Source organism: Mastigoproctus giganteus, chromosome 2 (genome assembly GCF_048544385.1).
Source record: "Mastigoproctus giganteus isolate SK-2022 chromosome 2, ASM4854438v1, whole genome shotgun sequence".
Taxonomy (NCBI): domain Eukaryota; kingdom Metazoa; phylum Arthropoda; class Arachnida; order Uropygi; family Thelyphonidae; genus Mastigoproctus; species Mastigoproctus giganteus.
The window spans coordinates 45,085,175-45,110,452 of NC_143576.1; the positions used below are offsets into that span (position 1 = coordinate 45,085,175).

The window sequence follows — 25,278 nt, forward strand, 5'->3', positions numbered from 1 at the left end:
TAACCATAACCTTGTGGGCAGATGCTTGTGTCTTAAACTGTTTTGGTTGTGGGGAGTTGTTGTGAGGATAATCCATCTTTTCTTCGATATAAAATGTTGGACCCATATCACATCTCTTGTAACGATTCATATAGAAATCAGTTCCTTTCGTTGCGATACCTGGTCAGCAACTGCAGACAAATTCCAACTCTTTCGGCCTTCATCTACACGGTCAATATCCGAGGAACCAATGCAGCAGAAACCGAGAAGTCCAATGATGTGAGTCACCCCTTTCTTTCGAGATGTTCAGCACGGCGGCAATGCGACCTTGGGTTATGCGGCAATCACTTTGAATCACGCCATTCTTAAGTTGTTTGTGTAGTTTTATTATTATTAGCTATATGATGCAAGAAAAGCCTTAGCTTATGCTGCACCAGCCAAAAAAACATTCCCGAGTTACCCTGAGAGAAAATGCCTGAAACTTAAATAATCACTATTTAAGTTTCAACACTATTCGGTAAGTTTCATTCCTGTGATCACGACATATGGTCGAAAAGCGTTGCCAGCTTCAGGAGAGAGAATCACCAAGAAAAGAATGATGATGGTATCCAGCTCAGGATCCTGGGTTTGCCAAGCCCATACTACCCAGATGCGAGCCCCTGAGTTTCATCGGATACTATTATTATTATTTCTCCTGGGAGACATCCGGTTACAGCCATTGACTATGGGATGTAGAAACAACATATTCTGTTTTGCAACAGAGAATAATATTATATACACTTTTGTTATGCAGCAGAGAATAATATTATATACAGTTTTACATTATACTTAACACTCGTTACTAAATTATACAATACATGTAGTACTTATTATCAGAATTATACAATACATTAATTAGATAGTATGAATCGGAGCGGTAATACTCAATACGTTCTACGTTGATATTAATATTTGCAAAATAATACAAATATTAATAACCCCTTGCCACAATAATCGAATTAGGGTACAGGATAGGATACAAAATACTACGCCAACCAACAATAGTAATATCAAAAAATAACTTTATTTCTGTCCCATATGTTGAACAGTGGCACAAACAGCTTAATAGATTCTTTAAAGATACCGAATTTAAAATTGTGGCCAGGCCAATACGGAAATTACACACTATACTGAACAATCGCTCTGTTCTTTCCGCTTTCGCAACACAAATTAATGATCTGGTATACATTTTTTGCAGTGATTTGATTGCGACTCGTCTTACCAAGGTTCGACGCGATTTTCTCTGAATATTCGTGTAAATCAACATGAAGCCTCAGTTCGTGCTTTTCGTTCAGCAGCGTCAGAATTAGCCTTTCATGACATTAACGAAAAACATACTTTTTTATTTAACGAGGCCAAAATACATAATGTCCAACGTATTTAATCGCGACTATTAATTGCAGAAACCGTAGAAATTAAATTACACGAGAATTCTGTTAATGTTCCGCGGCCATATTTGATCTCCGATGCGTGGACCTTTACGCGATTGCGCAAAGAGAAATAGTAGTAGTAGTATGTGATGCAAGAAAGCAAGTGTATGAGCTTATGCAGCATCAGCCAAAAAAAATAATAATAACACTATTCCCACCAAATGCCTGAAACTTAAATAATCACTATTTAAGTTTCAACACTATTCGGTAAGTTTCATTCCTGTGATCACGACATATGGTCGAAAAGCGTTGTCAGCTTCAGGAAGGAAAATCGTTTTGAATATTTTTGTTAGATTCTTTTTAATTTATGTTAAATTGGTTTTTAATTATTGTTTAATGTAAGTTTTCAATTTTTTAGTTTTAATTTCTGGAGAGTATCATATGGAAGTGTTCTACATACTATACTGAGGTAAACTCCTCTTATTATTTTACAAAAAAAAAAAAAACAATACATTAATAACTTGTAATCTGCTTAAGACTTAATAAATAAACGAGAAAAAATTTATACTGCTGCGTTTAAAGTATAGCATCACCATATTTACATTAGCACGGATATTCACAGCAGAACAGTATACAATATAATACAAAATAAAAAACGCGTAAAAGTTCATTTTTACTGTTTTCGGCAGTATGTTTCTTTTGTGGGAGTAGAGTGGAGTAGGTAAGACATTACCTGCAGGTAGCAGTTTTCGAGAACTTCTTTTTTGTATGTTTTGCTTGGGTTGATTTTTAGGGTATTAAACAACTTTAGAGTGTTTGCTGGAAAAAATCTTCCCAGACTATCCAATTGCGTAAATGCAGGCTTGAGTTGCTGTTCCTTACCTGCAACTCGTCTTTGTTTTTCTCCGGGTGTTACTATCCACTCTCGGGCTTTCAGAGAATCCAGCCGTCCCGATAAAATCTGAGCAAGTGTCATTATATTCGTTGTAGTGATCGTTTGTCTCTAAGGCGTAACTTCTAAATTGGAGTATAGTATATCTCTTGAGATGGTAAAAGGCTTAACTGAAATTCTGTTCAGCCATCTCAAGAGCCAGTATTCTATTCCTAGAAAAGCCTTGATAGTGCTTTCGGGAGCTGAAGACCAGATTTGTGACGCAAATAGAGGGATAGGGATAACACATCTATTGATATACTGAATCATTAAATTGGGGTTTCTAATTTCAGAGCGCCGCGTATGTTTTCCTACGGATGTAAGCATAGTGCGGAAGGAAGTTCAGTTCTTCGTCCCACTTGAGTCCAAGATCAACATGTGACTGAACCTTTTTTATCGGTCTTCCAATGCAAGGTTTATCGTTCAAATCAGCTGTTTCTGGTTCACTCTCTACGCATTTCTTTGCCCACATAGGGACGGTGCTTTCATCGACATATTCGTTGCCATAAACAGCCTTCACTCATCGATGAATTTCATAAGAATGACCTTTTCCGCTATTAAGGATTCAATAACAGTAGGCCATTTTAAGCGCTTTGACACTAGCACTGCTTCTAACGGCTATTGACTAATTTTTGGTAATGCTACCGCCTCTCAGCATTGCACAATGCATATAGTACATTTTTAAAGTAAAAAAAAAAATATTTTTTTACTGAGTTATGAGTTAACAGCAAAACCTATCGACCTACCCTTGTATTTACAGTTATTTATTATTAATTAACAGTTCACAAATATATATTTTATTACTTTAGTAGCAAACTTTTATTAATTTGCAATTTTTTGAAAGTATGCTGAAATAATTTCAGAGAGACTGTCTAGATATGAATAAAATACTCTGTCATTCAGAATCATTTTTCCCAATCTATTCAGTTTGTTGCTCCATGCTTGGGGTAACTTATAGTAGCATGGTACAGGAGTGCCCACGCGCTCTTCTTTAACAAAAATGCAGCGTTTCCTTACACTTCTTTGGTTAGTTTGGACAAGAATGACAGCTACCATTTTATCCTCAAATGGCCAAAGATCAGATGTCATTCTAAGCAGTATCTACTCTGTTTCGGGGATATTAACGTTATGTGGAAGTACAACAAAACAGCTGTCTGCTCAGCAGCTCTTTATGGAGTAGATACATGGGCTTCTGCAGCTCCCTACAACTCTCAGATAATTGTGAGTCAGACACTGGACGCTTGTACTATTTTGGTTGGATCCCATCCTCTTCATACGTTCTCTGTCCAGTCTCTAAAGTCGAAGCAAATGCGCTTTCATTATCACTTCGCGGAAAGCAATTGTTTCTACAGTAGACTTTCTTTTCTAGCTGAAATTACACGGACTTCCCTGTTTTGTTTTGTTTTTTTTGCCACGTCAGGAAAACCTCTTTGGATATGAAAATCAATGGTGAGCCATTTGATTTTCATATCCAAAGAGCTACATATCCAGGTAGAACTTCTTCCCCGTCAACAAGGCTTTTCCTTCCTACCTGGCATGCTCACGCACCAATATGAGATTTTTCCCTCAAGAACTGTGGAAAAGTGTGCCTGTAATATAGTTAACTTCAGCAGTACTCAGCACACCGAACAGAACATTGACTTTTTGTGAGTTAATACAGAAGGCTGAAAGTCAGAACTGTCTGTAGGAACTGCCTCTGTGTTTCCCGACATTAAAATATCTGTGCAGATTCCTCCTGAATGCAGCTCGAATTCCAATAATGATGCGAGGAAATTTAGTCCTCTTTTTACACCATAGCTGCGTTAGTCAGTCAGCCTCAGGCGAGGATAGAAAGATCCTCCCTCTTTGGATTTCGAGTTATTTGCGATCACGTAAAGTTTGGATTGGATTAAACATTGAATCACGTAAAGTCGGCCACAATCAGAAATGTATATTGTATACCTAGTCAATGATAAGGTATAATCCAGTCCTTTCCTGGGCACAGCAGAGATTACATTATCTATCTGAAGCTAATCATCATATTCGCTTCTGTTGGATCAGGGGGATCAGGGGAAAAATGATTTGGCTGTCATTTCAGCCGAATCAGCCGTGGCATTAATTAATCCTGTTTGTTAGTGGATTCATCCGTTTTAGTTTTTGGTTGTTTTGTTTGTTTTTCATTTATCACACTTTTAGAAAAGACTGGGTTTGACTCTTGTCGATGACAGGTGGAATTTCTAAAGTGCTCTTCAATCGGGGCCAATCTCAGGTGACGGTAGTAGGGTGTTTCTCCCGAGTTATTTCGGGATTTTCAGACCGTTAACACACACACTTGTGCAGACAATACGCAGCGACACGATATGGCTTAAGTCGCTGATGCGTCGAAAAACATCGACAATTGCCTATTAATCCTCTATATAGACAGTAGTCTATACAGAGGATTAATAGGCAAGTATTATAAAGGAAACTAGTAGAAAGAAATTGGGCAAGGTTCAAACAAATTATACGAAATTAAGCTTGTAATCTAGCTCCGGTAGTGTTGTCTGCGTAGAATCATAAAGAGAGAGTTGTTCTAAGTCCGCTCCTCATAGGTGATAGTCATGGTAAATTCTTTTCTGTTCTGACCCCATCCAACGTGACACTTTTTAACAAACATTATTATTGAAATATCCGAATTTTATTTGTGAAGGCTACTTAAAAATTTTAGATATTTTAACTATTTGACAGAGCTATATGCTCAGTCAGATTTTGTCAGACGAAGGCAGTGTCAAATTTTGAAAACTATATATCCTTACAAGTATATATAAATGCATTTTTAATTATTTAACCATATACTTTCATTTTTTATTTGATTTGATTATTATTCTTTACTGCTTTTCTGTTTTGTATATAACTGACAAGGTATAACCTTCTTGTAGTGCAGTTGGTATAACCACCGCCCTCGCCACACCCATGAAAAATCAGTTCGAATCCCGTCAATGTCACGAGGAAGGAAGGTTTATGGGTTTTTTTTTTCCCCAATGTGGCTGAGTTAGTCGGTCTCAGGCGAGGATAACATGGTTTTTCTCCAGGATTTTCAACCTGGAAATAGGAAGTGAAGGGATAGGGGGACACTCCTATGGAAGGAGGAAATCAAATCATCCACGGGGGTGGGAGGAGATCCCACTCTATACATGTAGTTATTTTCTGTTAGTAATCCCATACCGGCTAGGATCAGCAAATCACACGCTATGTCTCAAAAGAGGGACATGACATCAGCAGGGAAGGGAGTTTGCTGGTAAGGTATTGGTCTAGAGCAGTCTAATTTGGGGAGGGGGCTTCTTAGAACAACACACACTACATGCACTCAGCCCAACTGCATACCTATCATACTTACGTTAATACAACTTCACTTTTCCTCCCTTTTTATATACGTATTTAAGGGCAGACTGAAAAATAGCACATAACAGAACACTCGCTCATTTATCTTACTTTTATCATCATAAAGACACACGGCAGGACACATGTGCCACTTAAATATAACAATTATCAAGACCTTTCGTTTTTTATTTAGTTTTTTATACTAATCGTAAACATTCATTCGGTCAGAGCATAGTTTACACACGTGACCTGACTTTCTCTCATATTTATACAACTTAACCAGCAAGAACATATAATTCAATTTTTAAAACATTTTTTATACAAATGTTCAAGGTACAACAGTTAACACTTACACTATGCATTTCTGTCCGGCAAACAAGAAAAGAACCACAGAACACACGCAATTTACAAACAAACTATCTATATAGACGCAATATGCCCAGACGCTATGTTGGTTTTGTGTGGTTTTAGGTGCTTGATGCACTTAAAACCACACAAAAGCAACCAACATTTCTGCGGGTTCTTATAACTTATTATATATTTAATTTTTGACACGGCACCAAAATTGAGAATATACCATAAAAATCAAATCGGATAAAATTAAAAAAAAAAAAAAAAAAAAAGTGCTGTCTATCTAGAACCATCCATTATTATACATAACTTTAGTTCTAGTAAACTTACCTCTTCTTTCTTGGTATCAGTGCTCGATAAAAAGCTGAATTTTAAAACATATGTAAAGACTTCACATTGCCTCTCTCTAAGCTCATCATCCTTCGAACAATTTCCTAATAGATAAAGATATTGTGAGACTCTATACAGGAATCATAGGAGTTTTTTGCACGGTGCTTGTACATAGCTTATATGTACAGGACAGAAAGTTTACTGTGCCAATTAAATTTTATAGCCTACCAAAACTTAAACAGTATATTACAAACAGAGTTAGAAGGTATGCATTATACTTTCGCTGCATATTGGCAGAATAAAAATTTCTGTCGTGGAGGCTAAGTTCCGTTGGCAAATAATCTATATACATAGTATTTTGTGAAAGGCACCACCGTTCGTTTCCCACGTGGATCTGCACATTAGTACTTCGTGAAGACGCTATGTGAAAGCCAGAAAAAGTGTAGTGTTAGATTTGTGTTATGTTCTTTTGTTATATCTCAGGCTACTTCGCCGCACGGCCGCTAGTGGGACTCCTCGTTGTCCGCCACCAACACAGGGAGATGAGCCAGTCTGCCCATAATAATCTGGCTGGCGTCCGCCAGTGTCACCTGGCTTTCCTGACAGAGACCAATTTTAAAAAAGGAAGAAAACGAGGTAGATAGCTAAAGCGGGGGAAGTTAAAGTGGAAAAGGAGGACGTGGAAAGAAGGCCTCCAGATGCCGGAAGTAGGGAGGGAATGAAGGTTGGAAACTCCTGGCTTGGGGAACCCACCCACCCAGGACTGCTGCCCACCAGATTGTCTGATTCGTACGTCTGAGTTAGCATTAGTAGAGGCATACGATGCAAGAAAGCAAGCTTATGCAGCATGAGCCAAAAAAAAAAAAAAAAAACCAACAGCTCCCATTTCACCCCTCCGTTCGTTCCAAGTACCTGTCCGGCTCAGCCTTAAATTTATTTAGGCTATCAACTTCCACAACAAAATATGGAAGTCTGTTCAACCAATCAACTACCCGCTAGCTAAATGCAAACTTCCACAAATCTATCCTACAACTGCCTTTCCTTAATTGAATTATGCCCTCTCAGGTAATTATTCTGGGCAAGATGAAGAATCCCATCAGCCTTGAGCATGCTCAAACCATTCAAGGCTTTATACACCTCAGTCAGATCACCTCGCAGGTGCATAGTCTCCAGACACTAATCTGCAAAACTTAAGCCTTTCTTCGTAAGAGCAACCCTTTGTTCCATTCACTAATCTTGTTGCCCTTTTCTGTACTCGTTCCAACAGTTCTACATCCTTCTTAAAATGAGACCTCCAGACCTGTATACAGTACTCAAGGTGTGGCCTGACCATTTGCCTTATACAAATTGTATAAGGGGATTATCACCACCTGTATCCCAGCTAGAATAATTCCTGTATATTATTGACAGGACACCATGAGCTACTCTTGCAGACCGTCTGCACTGCTCAGAAAACTCCATATCTGCCTGCACAATAACCCCCAGGACCTTTTCATTCTCTATCACTGTCAGTGTAGTTCCACAGAGTTGATACGTTACTCTGGGGTTGCTGCTTCCCATATGTAGTACTTTACATTTGTCAATGTTAAACTTCATTTGCCACCTCTCAGCCCATCTGCTCAACTTTTCTAGATCCTGTTGCAGCAGCGTACCGTCATTAGTATCCTTAACAATCCTGCCAACCTTCGCATCGTATGCAAACGTGGACATTAATCCTGATATACCATCACCAATATCATTTAAAAATACAGAAAACAACAATGGACCCAACACTGAACCTGAAGGACTCCAATAATATTAGTCCACGAAGAGCAGTGTCCATTGATTAGCACTCTGTATTTTCCAACTCAACCATCCATTATGTATAGCAGCAATTTGCCTCCAATGCCACACTGCTCCAATTTGTGCAGCAGTCTTCCATGTGCAACAGTATCAAAAGCCTTCCTAAGATCTAAATATATGATATCAAAGTTATTCTCTGGATCCAGTTCCTTTGTGACCACATTATAGTATCCAATCAAATTGATCAGACAAGACTTCCCCTTCACAAAACCATGCTGTGTCCCAGCTATAACTGAAGTCTTGTCTAGATGTATCTGGCAGTGCTTCTTTAGCCAGTGCCTCCATTAATTTCATTTCTGGAACATAAGTTCCAGAAATGAAACCTTTGATCCTCCTTTGTGAATTGGGGTCACACTTGCATATCTCCAGTCCATGGGTACCACCCCTGAGTCCAAGGAAGGTTTATTGAGCAAACTCTTCAAGGGCATGATAGTAGAGCTCATTTTGCAGAATTAGATGTTCCTAATGGTGTAGCTTTCCTTGTGTTTTTGTCCTGTAATCTTCATAATAAGGAGGATTACACGCTTTCAGGCTTTCCCCATGTGCAAAGTGGGTTTTGTTCCATGCTCAGATCTTAATTTTTTCCTGAGGGTCCAGTAAGTAAGAAAGCTATGTGTAGGCCCAGTGAAAACCAGGCAGGAGACTGGGTATATTTTTGGGCGACAGAAGGTAGGAAAAGTTTGGTAATAGCTCCTTTGCTGGTGTTGTTCTATGCGTCTTGTCAAATTTCGACAAGTTTGTTTGCAATACGCTTTTCTCTCACTTTTGGGATCATTGTCCAGATCAAGATGAATGTCAAGAATCTCAGAGCGAATACCTCTCTTTAGTGTTTGAAATAGGCATCTCTTGATTATTTCAAGATATAGGGGTAAATATCCAGCAAGGACTTGAAGTGCCTGCGTACTATCAGTGCGACAGACTTTAGTAACTGAGAGGAGCATATCTCTCTGATTTGAATGCAACTTAGGTTTATTTCGCTGGCTATTGATCCTGGTACACCACCAATACGCTGCCGCACCGTAGCAGTCAATTCGCAAGAAGATGGCTTCAAATATTAGTGCAAGTTCCCTTCTTTTTAAGGCCCCAGAGTACCCTACTAATTCTGGAAATCAGTGCCATGTATTTCCTAATTTTGGTTGCGATATGAACGAGATGCGAGTAAAACGTCAGCTTCATATCGAGGATACCTGGTATTTTATTTCAGGAAACACTTTTATGAGTGCACCATTAATTTTTATGATTGGTGGCCTGGTTAGTTGAAGCTATTCCTTGAGAAAAAATAGACCTGGATTTCTCACCAGAAATAGTGAGCCGGTGTGTGGGGGCCCAGCTCTGGATCTTTCTGAGGGCCAGACTGGCGTTGAATTCCAACTGAGCTCGAGAACAAGCATGGTCGTCTGACGACCAAGACGTCTGCAAAGACCAGAGACACAGCACACTCAAGGTCCATCTCCAGGAAGTCATCCAAGACAATGGAACACAAGAATGGTCAAAGGACCGAGCCCTGAGGACAACCGCGGGTGACCAGCCTGGAGACTTGCTGGTACTTGGTGGTGAGCATGATCTTCTGCTGGCTGAGATACGACGAAATACATCTGTAAAGGTTGATGGGAGTTTTGACATGTCTAAGCCTCCTGAGGATGCTTGGCCACCACAGGCGATCAAAAGCACCAGAAAAATTCACTGTGATGGACAGGAAGTAGTATTTCGCAGCGAGGTAGTATTTCATAAGTATTTCGTAAGCCAGGGAGTATTTCATAAGCTATATACATTTTTTTTTTAATATTTTTTATTAACAAGCGGCCCCTAGCCAGAAATTAGCAAATTCGCTATAGACATTCATACATATTATATTATATACAAATGAATTATAACTATGTACATAGTGTTTGGGGAGGGGCGCCACCGGTGGTTTCCCACAACTGCGGCATAAGTACTCTTGTGAAGTATACAATATTTTGTAAAAGCAATATTGGGAAATATAAAAGTCAAGTGGATGGAAGGAAATAGTAAGATATATTGAGGCGTAGTAGAAGGCGTCCTCAAAATCATTAGGTGGAGTAAACTCCACTAGGCGAGTGTGGAAATGAATGGGAGTCAAAAGATACCCGATAAGAGAGTCTGATATTGATCGCTACTTGGCTCACAAGTAATGGTCGAGAGGCAAGGTCCTTTTCTCTGGTTTAGTTATGTCCAAGTAACTGTCACAATTGATGACGTCTGCGGTTTAGTCACAAATAACTCCCAATTGAAGCTGTGTAGGTCACGGTTGGGAGACCAAGTACCCTCAGTGGCTTAGTCATGATGTGTCATGGTCGAGTTTCAAGGTCCTTTCTTGTGGTTGAACCACGCCCAAGTAACTGTCACAATTGAAGATGTGCAGGTCAAGATTGGGAGACCACGTACCCTCAGTGGCTTAGTCACTGAGGGTACGTGGTCTCCCAAGCCACTGAGGGTACGTGTCCTCAGTGGCTTAGTCATGTCCAGGTATTTGTCACAATTGGAGGTTCTCAGTCCGAGTATTGGGGTTTTATTCACATCAAGGTATTTAATCGCAGCCACGTGTTTGTCACAATTGGTAGGTCTCGATATCCGCAGTTAGGTGTATATTATACACTATTTAGTGATTGCTCATCAGCTCGACATGTATGTTCCAGAGATGGATGTTATGATTGTTTCTTCGCCTTACAAAGAGGTCCTGGGAAATTTTTGCAAATGTCGTATACTCCTGTATATTGTCCATTGGTGAACTTCCTGATTTCTGGGTAAGCACATGATTTTGGTGATTAATATAGGACGAAGGTCCTCGTACAGGGGACAATCATACATAAGATGGTGCCAAATTTCCAGCGTCCCAAGCACAAGATGGATCTTCAATTATGTCCAGTGATGTTAGCTTGGCTTTAATGGATCCATGGCTGGTAATTGGTGTACAAACCGGTAAGAACTATGTAGAAGGTCTAGGGAAGACCATGTTTACGTTCGGCAAGAATTTCCTGGTGATTTCACCTTTTGTAGAGTTAGACCACCTATTCTGCCACTCCTGCTGCAGATGTTTAAGTAGGCGTTGCTTCTCTTCCTTACATCCATTATCTGGGCTGGTTTTGTAGTTGAGGATCATATGTGAAACTCATTTGAGAGCTGGTGTATTTCATTCATTTATTACACACAATTTATACATTCTCAAGGTTATATATATCAATTTATATGCAACATATAATCACTGAATTATGACCACCTACCGACTACTTCGTAGGTCCTCCTTTAGCCATCAGTACAGCAGCAATCCGACGTGCCATTGATTCAACAAGATGTCGGAAGCGTTCGGGAGGAATGGCTAACCAGACTGTGTGTAATGCGGTCAGCAATACACACAGCCTGGTTGCCCATTCCTCCCGAACGCTTCCGACAATCAGGCTGTGTGTAATGCGGTCAGCAATGCAGGTATGGAGGTGATTGGTGTATCCAGACGGCTGATTTGCTTTTCCATAGTGTCTCACAAATGCTCTATGGGATTGATATCGGGGGCAGTTCGGAGGCTAATCGATATGCTGGAAGTCAGAACTGTGTTCCCCAAACCATTCTTGCACAAGTTCCCGATGGCTCGGCCGATTTTCTTCTTGGAAGACACCATTGCCATTCGGGAAAAAGTGTAAAATAGCGGGGTGTACACAGTCAGCAAGCAGTTGACGATAGCGAAGACTAGTGATACGTTGTTCCACATGCACCAAGGGTACACTTTCCTGCCAGCGAAACATGCCCCACACCATACAGCCGCCTCCACCGGCCTGCACTTTTGATACCATGCATGTTGGATGAAAAGCCTCATGTTGTTGACGCCAAATTCGTCACCACCAAATACGGAGGATGCGCAAAGGTCAAGGGAATGACCACCGCATATTCCTGGAGCAATATGGCCTTAGTTGCTAATGCTCCTAAACACCAAATAACAAACAAACAGCAAGCCAAATTCGTATACGACCATCCAGGGTGTGTAGTAAATAACATGACTCATCCGACCAGCACACCTTCTTCCAGTATTCTAACGTTGAACTTGCATGCTCTTTGCACCAGGCAAGTCTTTTACGCCGACGAACCTTGATTAGGACAGGATGTCGTAGGGTTCGTCTGCTGGTATAGCCCATGCGTGCGACGCATGGTCATGCCAGATATTGTTCCGGGTTGGGTCATGTTGTATTAGGTAGTTAATTCTTCAAAAGTGCTGCGCCTGTACAAATAGTTTGCTAAGGACTGGAAGAAGTGCGATTGGGCGTTATTCTTGTAAAGCTGGAGGAGGATTTGTGGGGTTCTGAAGGATGAGTTTCAAGTTTTCTATTTCCCAATCGCTTGGGAAACAGCAAAAAACTTACAACCAGCAGTTGAGGAGATTTAAAATGATTTTGGGGGTGTTCTCGACAAGCTTTCTAATTATTTCAGTCTCCAAAGGTGTGGTCCTGGGCATTTTCTCTCCCTGATCAGAGCAGTTGCAGCGTGGAGCTCATCAACACTAAATGGGGGTTCCAGGTTATAGGTATCATAGTGGTTGTTCTCATGGCATAGTTTGAGCAGTTCCGCAGTAGGAGCAGCTGGTGTCTTTTGAAACGTCGCATCCAGGATGTTACCAATAGTTGTTCCCAGGCGGTAGTCATTGTGCCCTGTGGGGTCCTAGAAGAAGTAAAAATCTCTTCCCTAGGGAGTTTGTTGGTGGTGACTTTATGCATCACTCCCCAGGGGTCAATGTTCCCTGTGACAGACATCAGTACCTCCCAGAATACACTTCTTACTGCTGCCTACACTTCCTTATTTTTGATGTGTACATGTTCCTGTCTTCTCTGTACAGTTGCTTGACAGCTTCAACTTCAGGGCTTGTCACACACAGTAGTAATTATCCTTATTATTTACCGCTGGAGGAAATTTTGCTGTTGGTTTTGCTCTATTGTAATCTGCCTTTAGGCATATTACAATAGTTGATCAACGATGTCTTGAAGAACTCCCAGTTGGCTTCGATTATTGCGTATCTATTAAGGTTTCGCTTAGGAGCAGGAAATCTGACAAGGGTTGTGGAGAGCTGGTATGTAATGACTCTGTGGTCCGAAGTGGTCCACGAGTCCTGAGCTGTCCATCCGGTGATACTGCCTGCAATACTACTAGTGGCAAAGGTTATGCCAATGGTTGCCTCCCACAGTATTGCAGAAGGTTAGTAGATTGTTCGGTTGATTTAATACTGCAAAGGCAGAGTTGGATAGGAACTCCTCGAACCGCTGACCGCTTCTTGTACCCTGTCTGATCGGAGTGGTGCTATGCTAGACTGGCGACCTGCATTAGCATTAGCAGGGGCATATGATGCAAGAAAGCAAGCTTATTCAGCATCAGCCAAAAAAAAAAAAAAAAAAAAAACCCACTCCCATTTCACCCCTCCGTTCGTTCGAAATACCTGTCCAGTTGAGCTTTAAATTTGTTTAGGCTATCAACTTCAACAACAAGTGATGGAAGTCGGTTCCACCAACCAACCACCCGCTGGCCAAAGGCAAATTTCCGCACATCTATCCGACATCCGTCCTTCCTCAATTTGAATTTATGCCCTCTGAGGTGATTATTCTGAGAAAGATGAAGAATCCCATTGGCATTGAGCATGCTCAAACCATTCAAAGCCTTATACACCTCTATCAGATCACCTCGCCGGTGCCTAGTCTCCAGACTCTGTAATTTGCAAAACTTAAGCCTTTCTTCGTAAGAGCAACCCTTTGTTCCAATTACTAATCTTGTTGCCCTTCTCTGTACCCGTTCCAGCAGCTCTACATCCTTCTTGAAATGAGGCCTCCAGACCTGTATACAGTACTCAAGATGTGGCCTTACCATTGCCTTATACAAGGGAATAATCACCTCCTTATCCCTGCTAGAAAAATTCCTGTATATCATTGACAAGACACCATGAGCTACTCTTGCAGCTCGTCTGCACTGCTCAGAGAACTTCATATCTGCCTGCACAATTACCCCCAGGTCCTTTTCATTCTCCACCACTGTCAGTGTAGTACCGCAGAGTTGATACGTTGCTCTGGGGTTACTGTTTCCCATATGCAGCACTTTACATTTGTCGATGTTAAACCTCATTTGCCACCTCTCAGCCCATCTGTTCAACCTTTCCAGATCCTGTTGCAGCAGCATAGCGTCAGTATTGTCCTTAACGACCCTGCCAACCTTTGTATCATCTGCAAACTTGGACATTAAACTTGATATCCCATCATCAATATCATTCATAAACACCGAAAACAACAACGGACCCAACACTGAACCTTGAGGAGCTCCACTAATAACATTAGTCCACATTGAGCAGTGTCCATTGATTACCACTCTCTGTCTTCTGCCACTCAACCATCCCCTTATCCATAGCAGCAATTTGCCTCCAATGCCACACTGCTCCAATTTGTGCAGCAGTCTTCCATGTGCAACAGTATCAAAAGCCTTTCTAAGATCCAAATATATAATATCAAAGTTATTCCCTGCATCCAGTTCTTTTGTGACTACATCATAGTATCCAATCAAATTGGTCAGGCAAGACCTGCCCTTAACAAAACCATGCTGCGTCTGAGCTATAACTGAATTCTTGTCTAGATGATCCTGCAGTGCTTCTTTAACCAGTGCCTCCATTAATTTACCTGGAACAGAAGTTAAACTAACAGGTCTATAATTACTTGTGTCAGCCTTTGAACCTCCTTTGTGAATTGGGGTCACATTTGCACATCTCCAGTCCATAGGTACCTCCCCTGAGTCCAAGGAAGCTCTCATAATTATGGCTAAGGGTTTGCTTACTTCCTTTGCTGCCTCCTTTAATATAACTGGATAGATCCCATCCACCCCAGGTGCCTTTTTTATGTTTGTCCTCAACAATCTCTCCTCCACTTTCCTCTCAGTTATTACAAAATCATCCAGCTCACTGCCAATGTTTACTTTACCTACATCATTCTCCTTCCTGAATAACTCCTCATGCCTGAATGTAGATGCAAAATACTCGTTTAGATTGTTAGCCACCTGAGCAGGATCCTCAACTGTTGAACCATCAATATCCAGTGGACCAATCTGATTCATCCCTTTCCTTTTCGAGTTCAAGCATGTAAAGAACTCTTTTCTGTTTTTCTTTGCATCCTTTGCCAAGGATTTTTCATAGTCTGCCTTTGCCTGCCTAATCTCCTTTGTGACTTGGTTACAGACCAACTTATATCTATCATAGGCTTCCATGTCACCCATTAATTTGTATGTATCCCATGCATTTTTCTTCTCTGCCACATGTCTCATTAGTTCATCTGACAACCATTTAGGCCTAAACCTTGAACAATATTTCTTAGTTGGTATGTAAAGCCTGGTAGCCTCCAAGATTAGTTCCTTGAATGCTTCCCATTTTGAGTTTGCTGTTGGTAACATCATCAGTTGGTCCCACTGTATAGAATTTAAATACTGTCTCAGACCATCATAGTCGCCTTTACGAAAACAAAAACCCTTCCCTTTACCTCTGATGGTAGTTACCTCCTTGAGTAAATCCCACTTCAACACACTGTGATCACTGCCACCTAGTGGTTCATTTATCTGCAGGTTCTTAATGCATGAAGAATCACTACTGATAATCAGATCAAGAGTATTGCTCCCTCTTGTTGCCTCACGAACATGCTGATGTAGAAAACAATCATCCAATAAATCCACAAAAGCCTTGCTAGTGTGCGAGTGACCAACCCACAAATTCCAGTCAATATCTGGGCAATTAAAGTCCCCCATTATAAGACTCTCTGATTTACTGGCCCACTCTATTTCCCTGTACAATATCTTATTATACTCATCAGAGTCATTAGGCCTATAGCACACTCCTACTCTCAATTTTGATTTCCCTATGCTTATGTCACACCAAACTGACTCGACGCTGCCCTGTCCATCGATGTCGACTGGCTTCACTTCCTTGGACTTTATGTGTTTCTTAATTAATAGCATAACCCCTCCTCCCCTCCTGTCCTGTCTATCCTTTCTATACACATTGTATTCCCCAAATTCCAGTTCCGCATTACTTATATCTGTGTGACACCACGTCTCTGATATCCCAACAATATCTGCCTTTGATGTTTTGAGCAATACCTCAAATTCATCAAATTTATTTACCAAACTCCTAGCATTGGTGTACACGCAGGTATACATGCACCTGTTTCTATTCTTAGCTACCCTAACACAACCCATGTGTTTACTTGTACCGCAATGACTACCAGCAGTCTCTGAAATATCCTACATCTTGTTTTTCAGACTTCTGCTCATTTCAATAGAAGCAGTGCAAGAATCACTTCCACCTCTGCCACTGGCTACTGTTAATCTATTAGTCCTTGTATCCCCCCCAACTAGCAGTTTTCCGACCCACCTAACACTGCCTCGACAGCATCAGCAAAAATTCGTGCACCCTTTCTATTTAAGTGTATCCCATCCCTGTAGAAGCAATCTCTCCTGTTAACAAGTACAGTCCAGGCTGAAAAAAATTCTACCCCTTAAGCCTTGCACAATCCCTCCAGGGCCGAATTGATCGACAAGGCTCTCATCATATACTCCCTCCTATCGTGTCTGGGCAGAATTGCAGACACTTTCAAGTTCAACCCTAATTCACGGCTTTTTTTCAACAGTGACCTGTACTTGCTAAGTAATTCCGCCGGTCTCCTACTCTTAATATCATTAGTGCCAACTATATCACCTTTTGTGCCCTTAAAAGATGATATCCGCTCTACAACGTCATCAACCTTTGCCCCTGGCAGACATACCCTGGTCCTATTCCACCTATCCTTTTTACAAAGGATGTTCCCCGTTTCCCTGACAGTCACCAACAACTACTAGTTCCTGTGGGACCAGCGCATTCTGCCTAGGGGGCTGCTTCTGTGTTGCCTGATGACCAAGTGCAAGCTCTGGCGTTGATGTGGGCAGCTGAGAGCTTGATGGGCCCCTCAATTTATTTCCTTCGAGGGCATCCACCCTGTCCTTCAAGCTCTCATAAAGGCCCATAACAACGCTGAGTTGTCGCCTGATTTCCTTGCACTCCTTACATCGTGCACACACAAAGACATCCCCCTTGGCAGTATCATGTCCCGTACCCGACTGCTCCGCAAACATCAAGCAAACAGTGCATTTTAATAGACTGTGATTCAGAGGGCAACTGCCCCCCTCAGTTCTCTCCTGAACCACAGCACTCCCATTAGCTTGAGCCTTTTGCTTTGCTGCTCTGGTCAGAGTCATGATTCCGATTTAATTCAATAAAATTCAAAACAAAAATTAAATCCTTAAGTTATATCCCAAAACAGTTATGTTATATATATATTTTTTTCGGTATCTAGTGTTTTCTACGAGTTCCCTTTATACAACTTCCGTATCACGTGCACCACTATAGTTATGTATTAATTATTTGTTAGATTAAGTCGTTATATATATATATATATATATAGAGTTAAAAGTACAATTTAATTGACAATAAAGTTTATCAAGATTAATAGATTTACTGATTAATTGACAATATTATATTATGCACTATACGACACTAAGCTTATGCTATCGTGTAAAAATGGCGGGAATTCACGAACGGTATTTCTACGGACTCGTAAGTATTGATTAGCTTCCAAATCTCGCTATCTCAAGTTAGAATAAACTAAGGATCCTGACTAGGTCTATAATCTACTTATAGAAGATAATTTGATATAACAGTTGGTTAATAAATCGACTAAATTTGGTTAAAAAAAAAAATTTGGTTTGTGACACGTGGATTTGATACCGTTACCGATACTAAGTAATACCTACAAAATCTCTGTCTAAGTTAAACTTTAAACTAAGTATCGTAACTAGGAATATAAAGCTACTCTAGAAAACAAGTTAATATGACAATTTAAACTAATAAAGCAGAAAATAAATCAGGAAAAACTTCTCTGTTTGAAGAGCTTTAAGGAGCAATGTCCGCACAGGCTAACCTCGCACCCAGACTCCAAATTGATATCAGCACCAACGATAATCTTCTCGTTTGAAAAACGAGACATTTCAAGTTTACAAGACATTCTCAAGGTACCTAGTGTCAATGGTAATGTCTTCCACTGGCGTGCAGTACATAGATATAATATAGGAGGTTCATATTGAGCTAATAACGGGCACACACACTGCCCAGGCCGTGCATAAGTGGGAGAATTTGGTAACAGTGATTTCGGGGTTTCGTATCGCGATTGCGGCCCACGGTGTATTCTCCTCTGACTGAACTATTTTATAGGTAAGTGGGTATGCTCTGACCTATCTCATGTGAATATACGGTTATTGGAGGATTATTATATCTGAATTTTCTTCATTTGCTTTTATTCGGATTTGGTCGGCCACTGCTCTTGCCCGCTGTGCATTAATTTGGAAGAATTTGGTCAATGAAGTATTATATCTTTTAAGGTGTGCTGCCATACTTGAGCTTTGATTGGTGATAAATCTTGGCTGTTAGATACAGAGCATTTGTTATCTCGAATGGAGTCGGCATGATCCATTTTTACCGATTTACAGTTTGCACAGACAGGCTCCTGGCTTTTGTTTGAGCACCGCTTAAAATCGTGCCCCTTTTCTGAACAGTGACCACAGGTCGCAACAGACTGGGACATGTGGCGACATGGTGTGCGACCTGTGGCGAAGTTTACCGCACTTGGGCACAGCCACATGTTCGCGGAAGCGGTGGCTGTCCCAATTCACGTAGATCCTTGTTTGTGAACGTAGTACTTGCCACGCAGTTGGCGCCAACTACGATTCAATTTGTACTATTGCAGTTTTGGACTTTGTCGAGTACTTTGGGTAGACTAATTTTTGATTGTCCTGGTTTGGGAGAGATCCTTGGAGATTACGCTAATATATTTCATCTACAAGTTGGTCAGGGGTAAAATCCGTATCCAAATTAAATATAATTATTGAGGGTCCCTTCTTTTTGGAGTACTCTGCAGACAGGCCAAGAGTGGAGATTTTTGGATTCGTCTTGATGTTGTCAGCTTCTTCCTTTGCTTTGGATTCTATTACTGCACCTACGTTACGCGTCTTGCGGATGGTTTTAATCTTTGTTATTTTAAAGCCTTCTTGCAGGTTTTTCATGATTTTATTTTTTATTTCATCACTTGATTGTTGAGCATTTTCATCTAAACCCCGAAATTATGTCCGCTTGATTTCAGTGTCAATCGAATATCAGTTCCATCAGCGTTTTAGACTCCCAGGTAGCGAGCACAGCTTGTCTGGCAGACAAGCCTATCTGCGAAAGTGTCTGTGACAACCTGAAGGACCACCAATACAGTTTCTGTATTGGTGTAGTTATTAGTCGCCTTTCCCTTCAATTTCGTCCTTTTATTTGTAAGTGTTTCTTATGTGCACGTGTTTTGCATACAGGCAGGATTTTCGCTTAGCTATTGACAATTTTGAGAGATTATTCACACAGAAAGCCACAGAGCTAAGCGAGCAGCTGACACATTGCACACTGAGCGCAGCGAGCTTTTGATATTGACTACGTGTGCTTTTTCCGGCGCACATGGCTGTCTTCTGAGTATGGTTTGGCATAATAAAATACAGACATATTTACTGTAGTAGCCTAGAATGTCGTACTTCCCTGACTTTTGAGTTTCAGCTCGGAATACGAGTCACAATCAAGACGATTCGCTACCGTGACAATAAGCAGCCTTCATTTCAGATTATGAGGCAGCAGGGACGAGGGTTCTCTGGACTTAACCCCATACGCTAAATAAGGGATTTAATCCGGCATATTTCGTAGTATCCTCGACCTTCGGAGATTTCCACATAGTTTCGCCTTACTAGGGGAAAGGTTTAGCGTAGTTATGATAAGACTTCTGTGGTGACTGCATTATAAGCGATGAAAAAAAAAATTAATAAAAATGTCAGAGAAAGTTGAACGTAGCATTATCAACCGGTCGCTTCTACTAAAAGGAGTCATCTACATATAGGATTCATCATGGTGCACTATTTTAAACACTGCATTGTAAGCACTAAACGCGACACCAAAACGCGCGTATCAATTTTCATATATATAGGTGGGTGTGTGTATAGTCAGAGAGCACCTTCAAACAATTTAGTAAACGTTCTCATTCACATTCTTTCGCATGATTTGTCATAGCACTCTGAACACGACACTTTTTTTTTGCTTGTTAATTTTATTCCCTGAACCTCAAATCACATACCCACATGGCATAGAGGAAACCACACTGATGCATATAGCTATGTGTATCACATCAGTTTCACTCCACTCATTGACACGCAAACTAGGATTGGTTGCACATGACAAACATACTATCCCCAGTACAGGCAGTGTACCAGAACATTCACACAATATAAGCATACAAATATACACACACATACATAAACCAGGCAATAGACATTTATACATTGCCTACATAAACAAGTAGATATGCATACAGACACAACACTACAATCTCAGGCGGGGATATCATTTGCCTAATATGGGCACGGTAGGGGGGGGGGGCATGTAACAGTGTCAAATCAGGTAATAATTGCCAGATGTTTCATTCGAGAAAATTATTGTAAATAGTGAGGTCGAGTCAGCCTAACTGGAGGTTTGGTATGTTTATACTATTTTGACTTTGCTGGCTCACCCTTTGTTCTGCGTGTTTTTGAATTGGAGTTTTTCTTCTAATTTCAAAGATTTGTTTATTTAACAAATTCCTTATAGTATCCTTCCTCAGTAATGAAGAGATGCTCCTCGTTCCCAGTGAGGCGGCCGATCCTCGATTTCTTGAGGTTCATTGGGTTGTCATAAATTGGGCACTCGTATAATAAGCGTTCTCAAATTTTCAGGTCACCACAGGCACAGTTTGGGTCATCCATTAACCCTAGGGCTTTGTAGTTTTGCTCTGAAGGAGTCGTGTCTAGCCAAGAAGAGTCACATACAAAACTGATTATTTTCCAAAGGTATAGAAGTACAGTGACTGTTATCTTAGCGCTGCCTCGGAGGATTTCTATATCCATTTAAGAATGGAATGTGTAAATAAGGTCCAGCCGCTTTAATATATCGTACTTGTAAACTGAAGGGGGGAGTACTCCATACTGGCCTTTTTAGATGAAAGCCAGCCTACATTTTCCTTCTCTGTGGTGATTCGGCAATGTATAGTTCATTTCTAAAATCGGCCAACCCAGCCACAGTGTGAAATGAATTCACAAAAAAAAAAAAAAAAACTTCCCCTTCAATTAATCAAACGCATATTTTTAAGTAGGCAGAGGACCTTACTTTATAAACAACAACACGCGGCCTTACAATAAATTTGCAAATCCTCTATATACATACATATTATATTCAAATGATAGTCAGAGTCATGTTAAATGTTAATTACAATGCCATAAGTGAAATGAGCAAGTAACATGTCCACACAACAAATCACATCACGCAACTAATCAGAAGTATAAATTGCTGCACAAGGAACGACAAGACAACAGTCTCTGTCTGGCCTAGGAAGGATGAAGACCTGGTCATCATACTCTAATTCAAAATCTTAAATTTGTGTCCAAAACTAAAATAAATAGTTCATAAATAATTCATTGCACGCTGCCATTACAGTATTTATGCAGCAATGTCACTACTGCTGAGCTTTATTGTTGACAGAGAAAATACTTATAAAGGGGTTCAGGCGATGCTGGCATAAAGGTAAAGTGCAGCCATTATCAACCCACTGCAGGATGGAAGCCTCCTCAACAATTCATGCTGAGGGAAATGGACCATAATCTACCACGCTGGTCCAGTGCGGGTTGGCAGATCGACCGTATTCAGCAGTCAGGGGCATGAAACCTGGTCTACTCAAACTGCACTCCCGCTCCTGACCACTCGTCTACGGAGGCGGCATAGCAGGGGATTAAATTGTTAGCCCATAGGCGTTTTTGATCAACCCAAGCGTTGTTAAATTTCACAGGTTTATAGTTTTAAACCCACATAATAGACGTGGGAGCACCTTGCCCACAGCTGTGAAATCTACGAGGACTTCAGGAGGATCCTAATAACAAAACTACGCTTCAACTACCAAAATCAAGAACACCTCACCCTACAGAATGAAGAAACTTACCGAGCTCTGACTCAATTTGCAATGGACTTATTTACCACGCAGAAAGCGCTACCACCACCTTAGTATCCGAATCAATAGGTCATAACAACCATGACTGCCAATTGTTGCTACGCATCATTGAGCCATGGATGCTAACGCCTTGGACCAACTTGCACAAGACTTGACCAGCAGTGCAATAAAAGACAGGGTCCGCACATACCTTGACAAATTCCTCATCATTGATTTCTGGACAAACTTCTGTCGACCAGATGTAACACATTTCATCAAGAAGAGGCCTAGCATCGATCCCTGGACTTGACCATCAATCTTGGACTCCTGGTTTTGACCACCCCCACTGTTCGTTCTGATGGACTACTGAACCAGCCTTCAGTCTGGATGCGACACAGACTCACCAAATGGAGCCCCAATGACGGCACCTGAACTAGACCTTACTGAACATGACCCATCCACCATAGCAGCACTCACACTGCTGGATTTCCAGCAAGTTGTCGGCTCCAACTAACTGGCCGTGCTAGCTGTACCTACCCTGAACTTGCGGAGTATATCTCTCTCTCATTTTTTATTTTATTTTTTTATTTATTTATTTTTTTTCGGCTTCTTTCTTCTGTTTCCTGTCATCCGTTCTTTTACTCCCCCCCCCCTATTTTTCTCTTAGGGAATGATTTTTTTTTCACTCCTCTCTCTGGTGAGGCACTGGGCATGCCACACTGTCATCAGGGGCCATCTTCCCTATTGGCCCCTTTCTTCTGTTTCCTACCCTCCAGTCTTCTGCCTTCCTCCCTTACTTTTCTCTTGCACAACGTTTTTTTTTTTTTTATTTAGTTTATATATATATATATATGTGTGCGTGTGTGTGTATATACATATATTTATATATACACACACACGCATTCCCCACAGGTCTAAATCTAAAAACATCAAAATTACTGCCCGACCTATTTGGCCCTAGAACAAGTTATCAGCGAACAACCCTAGGCTCTGTTAAAATTACAACCGTTGCTCAAGAAACAGCGATCATCTCATTCTCAAATCTGGTCCTAGCCACTGAAATCCCAGGAAAGTAGGTGGCAGGACCCGCCAGAGTACTCTAGCTACAGTGGTACACCCGCTCAGCCTCCCCGTGGCATGGTGTGGTAACGTCGGGTCCCACTAGGGGCTCGGCGGCTAATAGACCGGAGGAACAAAGGGCACAACACAATATACAGCACATGACCCCCACACACTTCAAATCTCTGGCCCCGATACAATGTACACCGCGGAGATGGGAGAAATCCCAGGAGCCGTTAGACACTAACATACCTTATACCCACATACTATATGAGAACAATGAGTAAGTGTTTTCATACATTATGTGGATATATAAAAATCTGTTTATAAATTATACGAATATTCATACAGTAGATGTTTCTGTTTAGAAGATCTCGTGTAGATGCCCAAGGAATGGTAGTTGGAAGTATTTAGTACGATGTTTCAGTAATTGAACACTGATGCTTGCTGTGTAAACATTAATGGGTTTCTGACACCGTCTTTTCATACCATACCGAAAGGTTCGAGTCCTGTCAATGATGACAGAAATGTTTATGGGCGGTTTTTTACAGCGTGACAGAATTGGCCAGTCTGGTGCATAGCATTTTCTTCCTGAACTCCACGTTTTGGTTCAGCAACGATGGAAGAATATGCGCAGTCACAGACACGAAAAACTTGCAGCGGCCTCCGACCCACCGGGGTTTCCCAGCTAAGTCTTATTGGCCAGTCCGGTTCTGCCTTAATGCCCCTAATTCCACCCTCCAGAGATCCGTGAACACGTCTGTTTCTTCGTGCTCTGTTTAAATTAGTGTATTGCTGAAGCCATATATTACATTTTGCCAAGCTATGACATACATTTTTTTTTTTTTTTTTTTTGTAATTTGCTGTTAAGCAAACATTGCAGATTGTGGTGCTTTAGCTTAGAGGTATGTTTTTCGCATTCATAAGAGCATCATTCGTTACCAAATATTCTGAATTTATAACACGCATTCAATCTTACTGAAAAGGAATTTGCTATTACATAGCAAGAGGAATAGATATTTAAATGTTTAATAAGCATATAATATAAATATTTATTTTAATTTTATTGTGTTTTTTTTTCTGTTGTTTTCTTTTCGGCAAATATCCATATGACCCAATCCATTCACAGGAGTTAATTTAATATCACCAGTAAAGCTTGCAGTGTGGGACAGATAGAGCCTTAAGAGAACTGCTCTTAAGGCTCTATCTACCGTGTTTATTTGACGTTATCAGACGTACAAAGGTGACGAACACTCTTCTCTTAGGGTATCACAGTATAAGCATAAACAGTTTGTTTGCAACTTCTGTATGCAATTAACGAAGTGTTACGTCTCCTGTGTGCATCTGTTCATAAAAGTAATTCCTTCTAATGTCATCTATTCTAACAACTACTGTTGATAAATCTTCTGTACGCTATAACCCGGTAGTGCCTCTCAGCATTGCCTGAGTGTTTTGAAAGTTCCGTGTCGCTTAACAAATTGGATAGAAAGTTGTACTTTCTATCCAATCCTTTCTACATACTTGCATGTTCCCTTTAGTGACGTATACACACATATTAAATCGTTTCTGTCAGAAGGAAAACTTTTATATGAGCCATAATATAGGCAGCACAGTCGGAAATACCATAGCGATTGCCTGGAAAAGGAAGTTGTGCTTATTTTTCATGGCATAGCTGAAAATTTACACAGGAAATTTCTTCCTGAACTCTGTGGCACGCACACTTCCATTCACTCAAGCAAGTGAAGCTGCTGAATTTTAACTAGGCACATGATCAGAATTTTGGGCTAGATTTTGGCCCCCTTAGCTGGAAAAGTTGCACGCCATCCTTATTAGTTGCTCTACATAGATTTTATGATGCTAAACCAAATGCACAAGCGTGAGGAACCTTCTAAACGCACAGAATATGAAAGAAAACCTCTCAATCCATAAAATCGAGTAATAATAAGAGTTTTATTGT

At 40.8% G+C, this 25,278-nt stretch overlaps 1 protein-coding gene across 2 annotated transcripts in view; it reads left to right on the plus strand.

Annotated features, from left to right (window-relative positions):
* Nucleotides 1-25,278, plus strand: part of LOC150089286 (synaptogenesis protein syg-2-like) — a 684,886-nt gene that overhangs the window by 395,602 nt on the left and 264,006 nt on the right. The window lies entirely within an intron of this gene.